This window comes from Oncorhynchus mykiss, chromosome 9 (assembly GCF_013265735.2).
Source record: "Oncorhynchus mykiss isolate Arlee chromosome 9, USDA_OmykA_1.1, whole genome shotgun sequence".
Lineage (NCBI taxonomy): Eukaryota > Metazoa > Chordata > Actinopteri > Salmoniformes > Salmonidae > Oncorhynchus > Oncorhynchus mykiss.
The window spans coordinates 27,948,376-27,966,109 of record NC_048573.1 but is presented as its reverse complement, the minus strand read 5'-3'; positions in this window follow the sequence as shown (position 1 = coordinate 27,966,109).

Genomic DNA, 17,734 nt, shown 5'->3' with positions numbered 1-17,734 from the left:
CCATGATAATAAGACATGCTAATAAGACATGCTAATGTTCTCTCAGCGTTGAGGAAGTGTTTTAGAGAACCGAGCATTGGCAAAAGACAGACACACTGCAGACACATACATTATATTCACTTCTAAACCATGATACTTCAAAAAATGTCTTCACTAACTTACTTTTGCCAGAGACGTTCAAAAGTCGATGGGCAGTAATCTTATGAAGTCAGGTATCCATTTTCATTCAGGCTCCTGAACCCTTGAGATTCTTGGTGCTTATAAAACAGTGTCTCAATATTGGAACCCCTCCAGCTTAATTCAATTGAGTATTCAGACGAATGGATCTTGAGAAACATGGCCCAAAAAAGCTTCAAGGATATATTATTCGCAATTTACCTTTCAATGTTCTGCCTTTTGCTTTGGGCAGGGAATATCACTTTGCTCATGACAAAAACCGGAGTAGGGCAGCATAACTTGTCCGTAAAACACACTTTACACAGGTTACGCCCGCACACACAAACGCACGCATGCACAGACGCACACACACACTCTGAACACACACACACTCTGAACAACAGCCATTATTCCAGATGAAGGAGAGGAGTTTGTGACAGTCCAATAATAACACCACGGGGAAATCATTGGTGTTGTTTGTGATGGAGAGTAATGGAGTAGTGGTACTAGTATCTGTGTCTTGGTGGCTATGGTCAAGTGCTGCAAAGAAGGACCTAGAAAAGCTGCAGTTGGCCCAGAACAGAGCAGCACATCTTTGCCCTTACAATGTACACAGAGGGCTTATGTCAACAACATGCATGTCAGTCTCTCTTGGATCAAAGTATAGGAGAGATTGACTGCATCATTTTTTTAAATATATATTATTATGTTCAAAATTCAAAATTCTGTATAATCAACTAGCTCTGACAGAAATACTTACCCCACCATACATGCCACCAGGGGTTTATTCACAGTCCCCAAATCCAGACCGAATTGAAGGCGACGCACAGTAAGTTGACGTCGCTTTTATATCCAATAGTTCTTCCCGGCTGTATGTAATAACACTTGAGATTTTCTGGGCAAACAATGTAAGAAATAATACATTAAAAAAACAAATTACTGCATAGTTTCCTAAGGACCTGAAGCGAGGAGACCATCTCTGTACCGCCATCTTAAAACTTAAACGATTCAGGAACAGCTGGTGCTCTAATGCATGTTTCAGTGTTATTTGCCTCGAAGCAAGCATACAAGTAGTTTAGCTCGTCTGGTAGGCTCGTGTTACTGGGCAGCTCTTGGCTTTGCGTCCCTTTGTAGTCTGTAATGGTTTGCAAGACCTGCCACATCCGACGAGCGTCAGAGCCGGTGTAGTACAATTCAATCTTAGTCCTGTATTGACGCTTTGCCTGTTTGATGGTTCGTCGGAGGGCATTCCGGGTTAGAGTCCCGTTCCTTGAGAGCGCCAGCTCTAGCCTTGGGTTCAGTGCGGATGCTGCCTGAAATCCATGGTTTCTGTTTGGGGTATGTACGTACGGTCACTGTGGGGACGACATCATCAATGCACCCATTGATGAAGCCAATGACTGATGTGGTGTACTCCTCAATGCCATCGGAGGAATCCCGGAACATATTCCAGTCTGTGCTAGCAAAACAGTCCTGTAGCTTAGCATCTGCTTCATCTGACCACTTTTTTATTGATCTAGTTACCTGCTTTAATTTTAGCATGTAAGCAGGAATCAGGAGGATAGAATTATGGTCAAATGGAGGGTGAGGGAGAGCTTTGTATGCGTCTCTTTGTGTGGAGTATAGGTGGTCCAGAGTTCTTTTTCCTCTGGTTGCACATTTAACATGCTGATAGAAATTTGGTTTAAGTTTCCCTGCATTAAAGTCCTAGGAGCACCGCCTCTGGGTGAGCGTTTTCTTGTTTGCTTATGGCGGAATACAGCTCATTCAATGCTGTCTTAGTGCTCGTAAGACCATGATGCCTGTCCAACAGGGTAAGAGGTGAGGAAGAGAATAAGATAGAAAATGGATGAGGGAAAGTCTCACTCTCACAATCTCTAGATCTATATCTATCTATCCATCTATCTAGTTCAATGAATGTGATATTCTGCCCAGTCATGGGTGAGGTCATCCTGTGGTAGCGTCTAGTTCTCAGAGGGCTGGTCAGATCCATGGCACAGTGCCATGGCCATGCCCTCACACCAGCCCTGGGAAGGCTCCCTAAGGCCTGGTACACAGTGATACAGTGACAAGCCCTGTCCTTGTGGTAACTGAGAATCAGAGACAACTCCTCACCCGAGAAAGGGAGAGGGAGTGACAGAAAGAGAGTTGGGAGGGGGGACAGAGATAGGGGGGAGAGACAGACAGAGAGAGCGGAGGGTGGGGGGTGGGGGGTCAAGAGTCAGAAAGAGAATGAAGAGGAGAAAAAGAGAGAAGACAGAAAGAGAGAGGAGGGCATGCTCCTCTCTCTCACCTCCCTGAGAGGAATACTGATCTCCGGACCAACAACAATGCCTTTGTTCTCATGGAAACGCTGTGTGGTACAGTATGTAGTTGCGTTATTCATGTGAGTGATTATAATGACGAGAAGATTACTGTTTGGAATTACAGAATGTTGACTGATTGCTACATTAAATGTGGGCAGCAGAATGCTGCAATACAAGCCTGTGAGATGGCTAGTATGTGTGGTAAAAACGCCGTCAATCAAGTGCTTCAAGAATGCAAGTCTGACTTGGTCCTGGAAAAGACCCATCACAGGTCAAAACATCTGTCTAATAAAAGAAAAGCATGTGTGGTAATGCAATGCATAAGGGTGCATGTTCATGTTGTTTGCTTTGGGCTGTTCAAGCCAGCATCTGTCATGTTTTCTCTGCATGGATATTACAACGAAAGATTTCTGAGTTGTTAACATTGAAACGGACATATCTATCATTAACTAACAGAGAGTTTAACCAGGGCAGACAGCTGTCAGTCAATATGAGTAGCTGGATCAATATGATGCTGGTACTATAACCATTACCCTTCCAATCAATAAGACATTATCCTAATTCATATAGCAATGCTGTTCTCTTGGGACAGTTGCTTGGAGAAGAATAGGTTTTATCAAACGAATCTATAACCCAATGGGCAAACACTGGTTGAATCAACATTGTTTCCACGTCATTTCAATGAAATTGCACTGAACCAACGCGGAATAGATGTTGAATTGACGTCTGTTTCCGGTGGGAAGTTACTGCAATGCATTAAGAGCCTTTGACTATAGAAATTATGCTCATCATTTTTTATAATGTACTGCATTTTCCCAAAGGTGCTTTGCAACAGGGCTGCAAAGAAGTGGGTAAAATGCTTATGGAAACATATAGGGCAAAGCATATACCGGTAGTGTAGACAAAGTACTTGGAAAACTGTGGTTTTGCAATGCACTGAAGACATGAAGATTATTCGCCAATTTTAGATGCGTTTCAATGTGCTGCAATGTCATGATGTTATATTCTTACCATTAAGCATTGCGTCAACGTTTCAATAGTGTTGGTGGAATGTCCTGAGAGTGCCCTGACACTGAAAGACAGTAAATGTGTAGAGTTGAAGGTAGTGGATAACACTTACTGTATATGTACCAGCATATCAATGAGCTGGTATCCAGTCACTGAGGAGTGAACAGTAGGCTACTGGTCATGATTCACAAACACAACCCCTCACTCGACAAATCACACACTAAAGAAACGTCCCTCTTTCGAATCCAAACCCCTCCCCTTAATGTTAATCACATGCTACATTCTCAGTTTCTTTCGGGTTATTTTCAGAACAAGTTAAACATATTAGAGTTTCAAAACCTCACACGTAAAAAATAACAAAGATATTCAACTCCCTCTTTCCCATATACAGCCAAATTCCAACCAGGGAGATAAAAACAAGACCACTTAAACCAGTGTGGATGTGGGGAGGGATGGGAGCTGCACATCATTGAAGGGTCAGTCACCAGGTAGTAGATGGTTGTCCTTTGCGGTCTCTGCTCTGTCCTGTGACACAAGACAGGGTCAACATCCCGTTATTTGCAAGAGGAAGAAACGCAGGTACAGGGGACACAGAGCGGGATGCCTCGTCAGGACCCGCAGAAGGCGAGTGGGAAAGCAGCCATTGCCGTCAATATATGTCTCAGCCTCCAGTATTTATGCTGCAGTAGTTTATGTGTCGGGGGGCTAGGGTCAGTTTGTTATATCTGGAGTACTTCTCCTGTCCTATTTGGTGTCCTGTGTGAATCTAAGTGTGCGTTCTCTAATTCTCTCCTTCTCTCTTTCTCTCTCTCGGAGGACCTGAGCCCTAGGACCATGCCCCAGGAATACCTGACATGATGACTCCTTGCTGTCCCCAGTCCATGCTGGACCATGCTGGTCATTTATGAACATTTGAACATCTTGGCCATGTTCTGTTATAATCTCCACCCGGCACAGCCAGAAGAGGACTGGCCATCCCACATATGCTCTCTCTAATTCTCTCTTTCTTTCTCTCTCTCGGAGGACCTGAGCCCTAGGACCATGCCCCAGGAATACCTGACATGATGACTCCTTGCTGTCCCCAGTCCACCTGACTGTGCTGCTGCTCCAGTTTCAACTATTCTGCCTTATTATTATTCGACCATGTTGGTCATTTATGAACATTTGAACATCTTGACCATGTTTTGTTATAATCTCCACCCGGCACAGCCAGAAGAGGACTGGCCACCCCACATAGCCTGGTTCCTCTCTAGGTTTCTTCCTAAGTTTTGGCCTTTCTAGGGAGTTTTTCCTAGCCACCGTGCTTCTACACCTGCATTGCTTGCTGTTTGGGGTTTTAGGCTGGGTTTCTGTACAGCACTTTGAGATATCAGCTGATGTACGAAGGGCTATATAAATAAATTTGATTTGATTTGATTTGATTTGAATATTACTCGCCAACATGCAATCATTGGACAATAAATTAGACGGGGTACAATCACAAATATCCTACCAACGGGACATAAAAAACTGTAATATCCTACGTTTCACCGAATCGTGGCTGAATGATGACATTGATATTCATCTAGTGGGATATACGCTGCACCGGCTAGATAGAACAGCACACTCCGGTAAGACAAGGGGTGGGTGGTCTGTGCATATATGTAAACAACAGCTGGTGCACGAAATCTGAGGAAGTCTTTAGATTTTGCTTGCCTGAAGTAGAGTATATTGTGATAAATTGCAGGCCACACTAGTTTCCTAGGGAGTTTTCAGCGATAATTTTCGTGGCTGTTTATTTACCACCACAAACAGATGCTGGCACTAAGACCGCACTCAGTCAGCTGTATAAGGAAATAAGCAAACAGGAAACCACTCACCCAGAGGCGGCGCTCTGTTTCCTGTTTGAGTGGTTTCCAGACTTTAATGCAAGGAAACTTAAATCAGTTCTACCAAATTTCTATCAACATATTAAATGTGTAACCAGAGGGAAAAAAAATTATAGATCACCTGTACTCCACATACAGAGAGGCGTACAAAGCTCTCCCTCGCCCTCCATTTGGTAAATCCGACCACAACTCTATCCTCCTGATTCCTGCTTACAAGCTAAAATTAAAGCAGGAAGCACCAGTGACTCAGTCTATAAAAAAGTGGTCAGATGAAGCAGACGCTAAACTACAGGACTGTTTTACTATCACAGACTCTGACATGTTCCGGGATTCATCCGATGGCATTGAGGAGTACACCACATCAGTCACTGGCTTTATCAATAAGTGCATCGAGGACGTCGTCCCCACAGTGACTCTACGTACTTACCCCAACCAGAAACCATGGATTACAGGCAACATTCACACTGAGCGAAAGGGCAGAGCTGCTGCTTTCAAGGTGCGGGACTCTAACCCGGAAGCTTACAAGAAATCCTGCTATGCCCTGCATCGAACCATCAAACAGGCAAAGCGTCAATACAGAGCTAAGATTGAATCGTACTACACCGGCTCCGACGCTCGTCTTATGTAGCAGGGCTTGCAAACTATTACAAACTACAAAGGGAAGCAGAGCCGCGAGCTGCCCAGTGACACGAGCCTACCAGATGAGCTAAATCACTTCTATGCTCGCTTCGAGGCAAGCAACAGTGAGGCATGCATGAGAGCATCAGCTGTTCCGGACGACTGTGTGATCATGCTCTCCGTAGCCGACGTGAGTAAGACCTTTAAACAGGTCAACATACACAAGGCTGCGGGGCCAGACGGATTACCAGGACGTGTGCTCCGGGCATGTGCTGACCAACTGGCAGGTGTCTTCACTGACATTTTCAACATGTCCCTGATTGAGTCTGTAATACCAACATGTTTCAAGCAGACCACCATAGTCCCTGTGCCCAAGAACACAAAGGCAACCTGCCTAAATGACTACAGACCCGTAGCACTCACGTCCGTAGCCATGAAGTGCTTTGAAAGGCTGGTAATGGCTCACATTAACACCATTATCCCAGAAACCCTAGAACCACTCCAATTTGCATACCGCCCAAACCGATCCACAGATAATGCAATCTCTATTGCACTCCACACTGCCCTTTCCTACCTGGACAAAAGGAACACTTATGTGAGAATTCTATTCATTGACTACAGCTCAGCATTCAACACCATAGTACCCTCAAAGCTCATCACTAAGCTAAGGATCCTGGAACTAAACACCTCCCTCTGCAACTGGATCCTGGACTTCCTGACAGACTGCCCCCAGGTGGTGAGATTAGGTAGCAACACATCTGCCACGCTGATCCTCAACACTGGAGCCCCCCAGGGGTGTGTACTCTGGGGCACGACAAAGCCTATTCCCCCTCAGGAAACAAAAAATATTTGGCATGGGTCCTGAGATCCTCAAAAGGTTCTACAGCTGCAACACCGAGAGCATCCTGACCGGTTGCATCACTGCCTGGTACAGCAATTGCTCGGCCTCCGACCGCAAGGCACTTCAGAGGGTAGTGCGTACGGCCCAGGACATCACTGGGGCTAAGCTGCCTGCCATCCAGGACCTCTACACCAGGCGGTGTCAGAGGAAGGCCCTAAAAATTGTCAAAGACCCCAGCCACCCCAGGCATTGACTGTTCTCTCTACTACTGCATGGCAAGCGGTACCGGAGTGCCAAGTCTAGGACAAAAAGGCTTCTCAACAATTTTTACCCCGAAGCCATAAGACTCCTGAACAAGTAACCAAATGGCTACCCGGACTATTTTCATTGTGTGCCACCCACCACCCGCCAACCCCTCTTTATGCTACTGCTACTCTCTGTTCATCGTATATGCATAGTCACTTTAACCATATCTACATGTACATACTACTTCAATCAGCCTGACTAACCGGTGTCTGTATGTAGCCTCGCTACTTTTATAGCCTCGCTTCTGTATGTAGCCTCGCTACTTTTATAGCCTCGCTACTGTTTTTCACTGTCTTTTTACCTTTGTTTTTATTTCTTTACTTACCTATTGTTCACCTAATACCTTTTTTTGCACTATTGGTTAGAGCCTGTAAGTAAGCATTTCACTGTAAGGTCTACCTACACCTGTTGTATTCTGCGCACGTGACAAATAACCTTTGATTTGATTTGACGTGATCAATGGAGCACTGCTCCACTGTCATTAAAGACTATTTTTCTCCAACGTTTGGTGTTGAGGGGTACAATCAGGCCATACGGAGAGAGAGGCTCTGTGGAGAGAGGTAGATGGAGACTGGCTGTGGCTGGGGTGGACTGTATTGTTTGGGGACTGGAGATTGGGAATCTGTGGGACTGTGGAATCCAGGCAGGAAGGACCGAAGTGAGACACAGCCATGCCTTGTGCTTACGGAGGGAAGAGAGGAAGGGAGGAAACCTATAAAGAGATTTATAATAGAAAAGACAGGGGAAGAATAAGAGAGCAAGAGAGAGAGAGAGAGAAACACGGATATAGAGAGAGGTAGAAAGAGAGTGAAATGTAAATGAAATTAGAGAGGGAAAGAGAATGAGTCAATAATAATTATCTAAAAAGGGAAAGGGATGAGAGAGAGCCAAGAAAAGAGAGAGTTGAATGAGAAAAGGAAGAGAGGAGGAACAAAACAAAAACATGAAAAAAGGAGAGCCACCATTCTTCCGCCTGGAAATCCCAGGGGCTGAATAGTTCCGGTTAATGCCCACCCGCCAAGCATAGACAATCACACACCGCCGCCGTACAGTGTCCCTCACACATATCCCCGGAATTGGGACAAGGCCTTTCACAGGCTCCCCGTGACTCCACACACAGACTACAGACTGTAACTCACTCAGGCGTGTGTGTGTGAGGTGGGTGGGTGGGTTGGGTGTGTGTGTGAGTGTGTTCTTGTGTGCGTGCACGTGTACGTGCACACGTGTGTGCGCACGTGTGTGCTTGTGTATTCTGCATGTGTGCTTATGTATGTGAGACATAGAGAGAGAGAGAGATAGAGAGACAGAAAGAGTGAGTGATTGTGTTAGTGTGTTTAAAGGGAAATAGTGCAAGAGTGTGTGTGTGTATGTGTGTGTCTGCATGTCATTGTGTCTCCCACACAGAACAGTGAGCAAGCATTTGGTCATGAGGGTTAACTTAAAAGAGACCATCAGAAACAATAACAATTAAACAATAACAATTCAAGTTTAAAAAATTAAGCTGGCTTGGACAGAAGATTATGTGTATCAAGGAAGAGAGAGCTGAGCAAAAGACAGAAAGAAGGGGGCAGGGGAGAAAGTCAGAGAAAGAGAAAAAGAGAGAAAAAGAGAGGGGTAGAGAGTGTGTCTTCTGCCTGTTTGCTCTCTCTATATGATGGCTCTCTTTACTGGGTCAGGGAGGTCTGTCTACGGCAGCCTGTCAGCTAGCTGAAAGCATGCCTTCGTCTGTACTTGGCCCAAAGCTACATCACAGCCAGTAGGATGCAGAGCACGTCTTTCAAAGCCATTCTATTTTTTGATACTTTTTCCATCAGGCACATTTTTTTCCTGATATCTGACTGCTTTCAGTAGGCAACATAGAATGTGACAAGGGAGAATCACTGGTCTACTGAGATCGCATACCGACCTATAAGGCTTTGACATCCGTGTAAATGTGCAGTCGTCAGTGAGGAGGTCTGACAGGGTCAGGTCGAGTCGCAGTTAAAGGCATTAGATCACAGTCGATATGACACTCCACATTGATCCCAACATTTCAACAGAGAATGACTCAGGATATTGTAGTCATAACTGTCACTGTTACTCACAACGCAGTGAAGTCAGTGAGGGACATTTGAGGGGACCATATGTCTCTTTCTCTTGTTTTAAGAACTGAGGAGTTACACATTGCGTCAAGCTGTTGCTTCCCCATCCCCCTGAGTCATCATAGGAGTGAAACTTCAAATGAAAGGACGGCAACCGCATTAGGACATCCTCAGGCGGAGCCTGGATGCTTGAATAGTGCAAGGTTGAGACTTGACCAGGGTATAGACAGGTCTCTAAATAAAATGTAAAAAAATATTGGTAGCACTGGTCCCAACTTAAAAAAACATAGGAGCGCAACATCACATTTAGGAGCACCAGAAAATACAATTTATGGAGCGGCCATTTGCTGATGCGTTAGATAGTGTCAACCATTCGAGTCTGCCACTTTTTGGGCGCAAAATGAGAATTGAGACGATCAGAGAGCATCGTGAGCATCTTGTGTCCGTCCCCCTGTGGACCTGTTTCGTAACATGATTCCCAATGAAACACTGGCAGACACTCTGGTAACAGATAGTGAGACAGTTGTAAAAAAAACTAAACAGCAGCGAAGAACAGATGTCGCCACTCACCAGTGACTTGCCAAACTGATTGTGGCCTGGCTGCTCAATGTGCCTGCTAACTACTACTTGCTAGCTTCATTGACAAACACAGAATTGGAACTTAGCTAGCTAGCAAGTGATTTTGGGCACTGACAAACAGTGTCATATTTGTGCCATATTTACGATAGTTTAACAGCCTGTAGATTATGAAGTTGTAGACATGTTATTGTTCTCGGAAATCCGTCCTGAGTGCGCAGCCAGACGTTGCCGACTTGATAGACTATATGCAGTGCACTGACTAGTTTTCATGCTCATGTAAAATTGCGCAACTAAAACCTCCGAAAAGAGATTTCTTGATTTATCTTAGATTAATTCAGACTATTTTAAGAAAGTTACTTTTTTGAGATAGTGGCTATGTTGTTGCTACAATGACTCAGGAGGGACAAACAACAGTACCTCCTGGGGTACGATATGTGAACCTAACACCCACATCAAACCACACCCCTAAGACAACTCGTTTGGTTTCAGTCACGGCCGCTAGTATTTTTTAATGAGCAGTCTTCACAACGAGGCCAAATCATTTAAAATTGATTGAGAATTCATATAGGCTATATCTATCTACTTCTGAAGCACATGTTGTGCCCTAGAAATATTAGGCTTCTACGTTATGTAAAAGCACTATTTTCCTATTGAGATGCAGATTCTATTTACACGCCTTGACTTTTCACATATTTAGTTGTTTTACAAGGTGGGATTAAAATTGATTTAACTGTCATTTTTTTGTCAACGATCTACATACAATACTCTTATGTCAAGGTGGAATAAAAATGTATTTAAAAAATATGAAAAATGACATGTTAGAATCACCGTTGGCAGTGTTTACAGCTGTGAGTCTTTCTGAGAGCTTCTAAGAGTCTCTAAGAGCTTTGCACACGTGTTGTACAATATTTGCACATTATTCTTTTAAAGATTGTTCAAGCTCTGTCAAGTTGGTTATTGATCATTGCTAGAGAGCCATTTGCGAGGCCACTCAGGAACATTCGCCGGTGTCTTGGTAAGCAACTCCAGTGTATATTTGGCCTTGTATTTTAGGTTATTATCCTGCAATGAAGGGTGAATTTGTCTTCCAATGTCTGTTGGAAAGCAGACTGATCCAGGATTTCCTGAAAAACTCCCTTGCCGATTACAAGCATACCCATAACATGATGCAGCCACCACCATGATTGAAAATATGAAGAGTGGTACTCAGTGATGTGTTGTGTTGGATTTGCCCCAAACACATTCAGGACATACATTTCAGTTTTTCATTTTTTCCCCTCATTTTTTGCAGTGCCTTAGTGCCTTATTGCAAACAAGATGCATGTTTTGGAATATTTTTTATTCTGTACAAGGTTCCTTCTTTCACTCTGTCATTTAGATTAGTAGTGTGGAATAACTATAATATTGTTGATCCATTCTCAGTTTTCTCATATCGCAGCCATTAAACTGTAACTGTTTTAAAGTCACTATTGGCCTAATGGTGAAATCCCTGAGCAGTTTCCATCCTCTCTGGCAACTGAGTTAGGAAGGACACCTGTATCGTTGTAGTGACTGGGTGTATTTACACACCATTCAAAGTGTAATTAATAACTTCAGCATGCGCAAAGGGATATTCGATGTCTGCTTGATTTCTACCAATAGGTGCCCTTTGTGAGGCATTGGAAAACCTCCCTGGTCTTTGTGGTTGAATCTGTGTTTGAAATTCACTGCTCGACTGAGGGACCTTACAGATAATTGTGTCTAGGGTACAGAGATTAAGTTATCATCCCAAAATAATGATAAATACTATTGCTGCACACAGAGTGAATCCATGCAACTTATTATGTGACTTGTTAGGTATATTTTTACTCCTGAACCTATTTAGGCTTCCCATAACAAAGAGGTTGAATGCTCATTGACTCAAGACATTTCTGTTTTTCATTTAAATTCATTTGTGAAAAACACAGCTCTACTTTGACATTATGGGGTATTGTGTGTAGGCCAGTGACACAAAATCTCAATTTAATCCATTTTAAAAGGGGGTGAGTGCTTTCTGAAGGCGAGGTATGTGATGACATTCCTATGATCACTGAAGAAGATAACCCTTTTCCTTTCTTACAATGCCCCCAAATGTTTGGATATGCTGGTAAAGTTACCAGGTTGAAAGCTAGTTAGCTGTGGTAACAAACATGACTGAACAAGGTGTAAACAAATGGTTAGCGGGCCGTGAGTAGTTTTAGAACGGCCCGCAACTTCTGTCACGTTTACAGCTCAGCTCAGAGAGAGAATAGTAAGAAATATGTGTCTTTCTGAGCCGAGGGACCATTCCCTGTTTTACGAGCTCTACTGTTAGATGGCCTGTGTCATGTTTACAGCACAACATAAAGACAGACAGGCCCAAGGGGCACAGCAGTCACTCACACACAGCTCCTGCATAGACAGTGCTCCATTACTGACGAGGCTGTTGCCGAATTGTGTTTTATCCATTTATATGCATTTAAATACATGGTTGTTGTTGTTGTTTTTTTTACACATAACTGATTCTTTCAGTGTCTGTGATTAATTACCTCATCCCTCTATGTTTTGAGGGACATAACTGGGTTTTCCAGTCTCTTGGAAAACCATATTCCAAGCAAAGCACAATGTGGAGCTACTCCATACAGGTATTTCTTGTAAGGAACGTTTATAAAGGGTATGAATCTGACGTTAAGTTAGCCTCACATTTGGTTTAGTTCTACAACTCCATATTCTGCCAATCCATAGAAAGCTATTCATAACTGCAGATAGGGACAAATTATATTTGACAGCTCGGTTCAAATGTTCCTCTCATGAGTTCAATATTTACACTATGATTGTATTACAATCGCTATAATATGAAATTAAGTAGTGTGTAACATTTGGCAGGAACAGAGATATTTGAGCCTGAGCAGTATTTTCGAGTGTTTTGGAAGCAATACGGAGTGTGGAAAGTGCTTCCGTTGTTTCCTATAATTCTCTTCACCTCTCATCACTCTCTCTGATGTGGACTGTAAACCAGGACACCACTGTGTTAAGGTATAACTAGGCCCTCAAAGACTGGTGGAACCTTTCAGAGAGGGTTCTAGGAAGAACCGTCCAAAGATACAAGGGTTCTCGGTAGAACCCTTCATAGATGGTTCTAGGAAGAAACTTTAGATCAGGGGTGTCAAACTCATTCCATGGAGGGCCTAGTGTCTGCAGGTTTTTGTTTTTTCCTTTAAATTAAGCCCTAGACATACAAGTGTCGGGAATTCCTTACTAATTAGTGACCTTAATTCATCAAAATCAAGTATTAGGGAGGCGCTAAAAACCTGCAGACATGGAATGAGTTTGACACCTATGCTATAAGACCAGGGTTTCCCAAACTCTACTTTTCACCCTGGATGCATAATCTGGACATGGTTCTACACGACCATCCACCAGCCGAAGCTAAGTAGTAACATTAACATTATGCCTTCTAATTGCAGTCGCTGTACTCATAATATACAGGAGAAGTATCGCCTTATGGCGAGGATAGCTGTGCTGCAAGCCCAGCTTCAGACGCAATCGTTAGGCAAAGGTAATTTAAGTGTAGGAAAGGATGAAACAGCGTCTATAACACCAATAAGTACAGATAGTAGTATAAATCCCCTCACACGGTCCCGGCAGCCGGACAACTTTCTCATGGCTTCTGGAAGGAAATGCTGTAGGAATGCTCATTCAGCCGACAGAAACTTTCAACCGGTTCTCCCCATTTAGCAGCGAACCGGAGTCTGAGGCCGAGCCTTCTCTTGTCTCTACTCCTCCCGTTACGGGGTCTGAGACGCCGAAGCCTCCTACCATTAGCTCTGACAAATTGAAAAACCTAGTCATTGGCGACTCCATTACCCGTAATATTAGACTTAAAACGAATCATCCAACGATAATGCACTGTTTACCAGGGGGCAGGGCTACTGACGTTAAGGCTAATCTGAAGATGGTGCTGGCTAAGGCTAAAACTGGCGAGTGTAGAGAGTATAGAGATAGTATTTTCCACGTCGGCACCAACGATGTTAGGATGAAACGGTCAGAGGTCACCAAGAGCAACATAGCTTCAGAGTGTAAATTAGCTAGAAAGATGTGTTGGCATCAAGTAATTGTCTCTGGCCCCCTCGCAGTTAGGGGGAGTGATGAGCTCTACAGCAGAGTCTCACAACTCAATCGCTGGTTGAAATTGTTTTCTGCCCCTCAGAAAAGATAGAATTGATAGATAATTGGCCCTCTTTCTGGGACTCACCCACAAACAGGACCATGCCTGGCCTGCTGAGGAGTGACGGACTCCATCCTAGCTGGAGGGGTGCTCTCATTTTATCTATGAACATAGACATGGCTCTATCTTGGCAGGTAGCCTAGTGGTTAGAGTGTTGGAATAGTAACCAAAAGGTTGCAAGATCAAATCCCCAAGCTGACACAGTGAAAATCTGTCCTTCTGCCCCTGAACAAGGCAGTTAACCCACTGTTTCCTAGGCCATCATTGAAAATAAGAATTTGTTCTTTACTGACTTGCCTAGTTAAATAAAGGTCATACAAATAAAACTCCTCTAGCTCCACAATGAAATAGGGTGCAGGCCAGCCTGCCAGCTTAGTGGAGTCTGCCACTAGCACAGTCAGTGTAGTCAGCTCAGCTATCCCCATTGAGACCGTGTCTGTGCCTCGATCTAGGTTGGGCAAAACTAAACATGGCAGTGTTCTCCTTAGCAATCTCACTGGAATAAAGACCTCCTCCATTCCTGTCATTTTTGAAAGAGATTGTGATACCTCACATCTCATAATAGGACAACTTAATGTTAGATCCCTCACTTCCAAGGCAGTTATAGTCAATGAACTAATCACTGATCACTTTTTTTTCACCTTTATTTAACCAGGTAGGCCAGTTGAGAACAAGTTCTTATTTACAACTACGGCCTGGGCAAGATAAAGCAAAGCAGTGTGACAAAAACAACAACACAGTTACACATAAACAAACGTACAGATAATAACACAATAGAAAGATCTATGTACAGTGTCTGCACATGTAGAAGAGTAGGGAGGTAAGGCAATAAATAGGCCATGGAGGCGAAATAATGACAATTTAGCATTAACACTGGAGTGATAGCTGTGCAGGTGATGATGTGCAAGTAGAGATACTGGAGTGCAAAAGAGCAAGAGGATAAGTAGCAATATGGGGATGAGGTAGTTGGGTGTGGTGTTTACAGATTGGCTGTGTACAGGTACAGCGATCGGTAAGCTGCTCTGACAGCTGATGCTTAAAATTAGAGAGGGAGATATAAGTCTCAAGCTTCAGAGATTTTTGCAATTCCTTCCAGTTATTGGCAGCAGAGAACTGGAAGGAAAGGAGGCCAAAGTAAGTGTTGGCTTTGGGGGTGACCAGTGAAATATACCTGCTGGAGTGCGTGCTACGGGTGGGTGTTGCTATGGTGACCAGTGAGCTGAGATAAGGCGGGGCTTTACCTACCTGCTGGTCATCTATGAACCTTTGAACATCTTGGCTATGTACTGTTATAATCTCCAGCCGGCACAGCCAGAAGAGGACTTGACCCTCAGAGCCTGGTTCCTCTCTAAGTTTTTTCCTAGGTTCCGGCCTTTCTAGGGAGTTTTTCCTAGCCACCGTGCTTCTACATGCTTGCTGTTTGGGGTTTTAGGCTAGGTTTCTGTACAGCACTTTGTGACATCGACTGATGTAAAAAGGGCTTAATAAATACATTTGATTGATTGATTGGTTCTTTGATATAACTCTCTGCTAAGGATTCTACCCAGCACCAAAAAGGGTTCCCCTATGGGGACAAACCAAAGAACCCTGTATGGTTCTACTTGGCACCTTTCGTGTAGCCCACCTTGTCCATAACAAGTATTTTCAAGAGGCTATTTTCTGCCATTAAAGATTATTACAGCATCACTATTTCCATTTCCTAGCCCTGGAAACGTATGATTTCCCCCAGCCTTTTGGAGTGAACACTGCTGCTCCTGCTAGGCTCAAACAGTGCTGGGCTGCTGGCCTTTACGTAAGCCTGACCAAGCTACACCATCCTAAAGCCATATCTATCACCTCCTCAGGTGGATTGCTATTGGTAGGCACCCTGGCATTGACTGTCCTAGTCACGCTCTGATGCTTTTTATGCACAGGCGCTTCTGATGGACAGCTATAGAAATGTGCGGCCTAGAATTGCAAACCTGGGGCTGTGGGCTAGCTATTTCTTTTACACTGATTGCTCTCTCTTTCTTTCTCTCTCTCTCGCACACACACACACACACACACACACACACACACACACACACACACACGCGCGCACACACACACACACACACACACACACACACTGATTGACCGACACTGTCACTTGGCAAGATCTAGGTTCATTCAATCTTGATCTCAATAAAATAGCCAATAGCAGAAGGTCCAAAACCATCCGTTTGAACAGAACAGTGCCATTTATCACTATATCCAGACTGTTCTCATCTTCTATCCTCATTAACCCTAGTTAACCCTCATACTCTTTACTCGGGGGAAAACCAGCTATACTGCTTCATTTTAATGTATACTGAACAAAAATCTAAATGCAACATGCAACAATTTCAAAGATTTGATTGAGATACAGTTCATATGAGGAAATCAGTCAATTGAAATACATTCATTAGGCTCTAATCTATGGATTTCACATGACTTGGAATACAGATATACATCTGTTGGTCACAGATACCTTCAAAAAAAAAAGTAAGGGGGTGGAACAGACACATCTCCTTCACAGAGTTGATCAGGCTGTTTAATATGACCTGTGGAATGTTGTCCCACTCCTCTTCAATGGCTGTGTGAAGTTGCTGAATGTTGGCGGGAACTGGAACACGCTGACGTACACGTAGATCCAGAGCATCCCATGTCTGGAGAGTATGCAGGCCATGGAAGAACTGGGACATTTGAATTTTCCAGGAATTGTGTACAGATCCTTCCGACCCGGGTATGTGCATTATCATGTTGAAACATGAAGTGATAGGGGCGGATTAATGGCATGACAATGGGCCTCAGGATCTCGTCAACCAGTGCTCCCGCACATTGGCTAACCGGGCTATCTGCATTGTGTTCCACCCACCACCCGCCAACCCCTCTTTACGCTACTGCTACTCTCTGTTCATCGTATATGCATAGTCACTTCAACCATAGCTACATGTACATACTACCTCAATCAGCCTGACTAACCGGTGTCTGTATGTAGCCTCGCTAGCCTCGCATTTCACTGTAAAGTATTCGGCACACATGACAAATAAACTTTGATTCGATTTTTCTGTGCATTCCAATTGCCATCGATAAAATGCAATTATGTTCGCTGTATGTAGCTTATGCCTGCCCATACCATAACCCCACTGCCGCCATTGCATCAGCAAACCGCTCGCCCACACATCATACATGTGGTCTGCAGTTGTGAGGCAGGTTAGATGTACTGCCAATTTCTCTAAAACGACGGTGGAGGCGGTTTATGGTAAAGAAATTAACATTAAATGATCTGGCAACAGCTCTGGTGGACATTCCTGCAGTCAGCATGCCAATTGCACGCTCCCTCAAAACTTGAGACATCTGTGGCATTGTGTTGTGTAGCAAAACTGCACATTTTACAGTGTCCTTTTATTGTCCACAGCACAAGGTGCACCTGTGTAATTATAATGCTGTTTAATCAACTTCTTGATATGTCACACCTGTCAGGCGGATAGATTATCATGACAAATGAGAAATGCTCCCTAACAGGGATGTAAACAAATTTGTGCACAACATTTTAGAGAAACTGAAAATGTCTGGGATCTTTTATTCCGGTTCATCAAACATGGGACCAACACTTTAAATGTTGTATTTATATTTTTGTTCAGGATATAACACACACACACAGTGTCAAAGCCCTCTGCAACATCCCTCCCTGCCAGTTAGAGTGAAGTGGCGTGACATGGGGAGTGGGGAGGTTAGTCCAGACC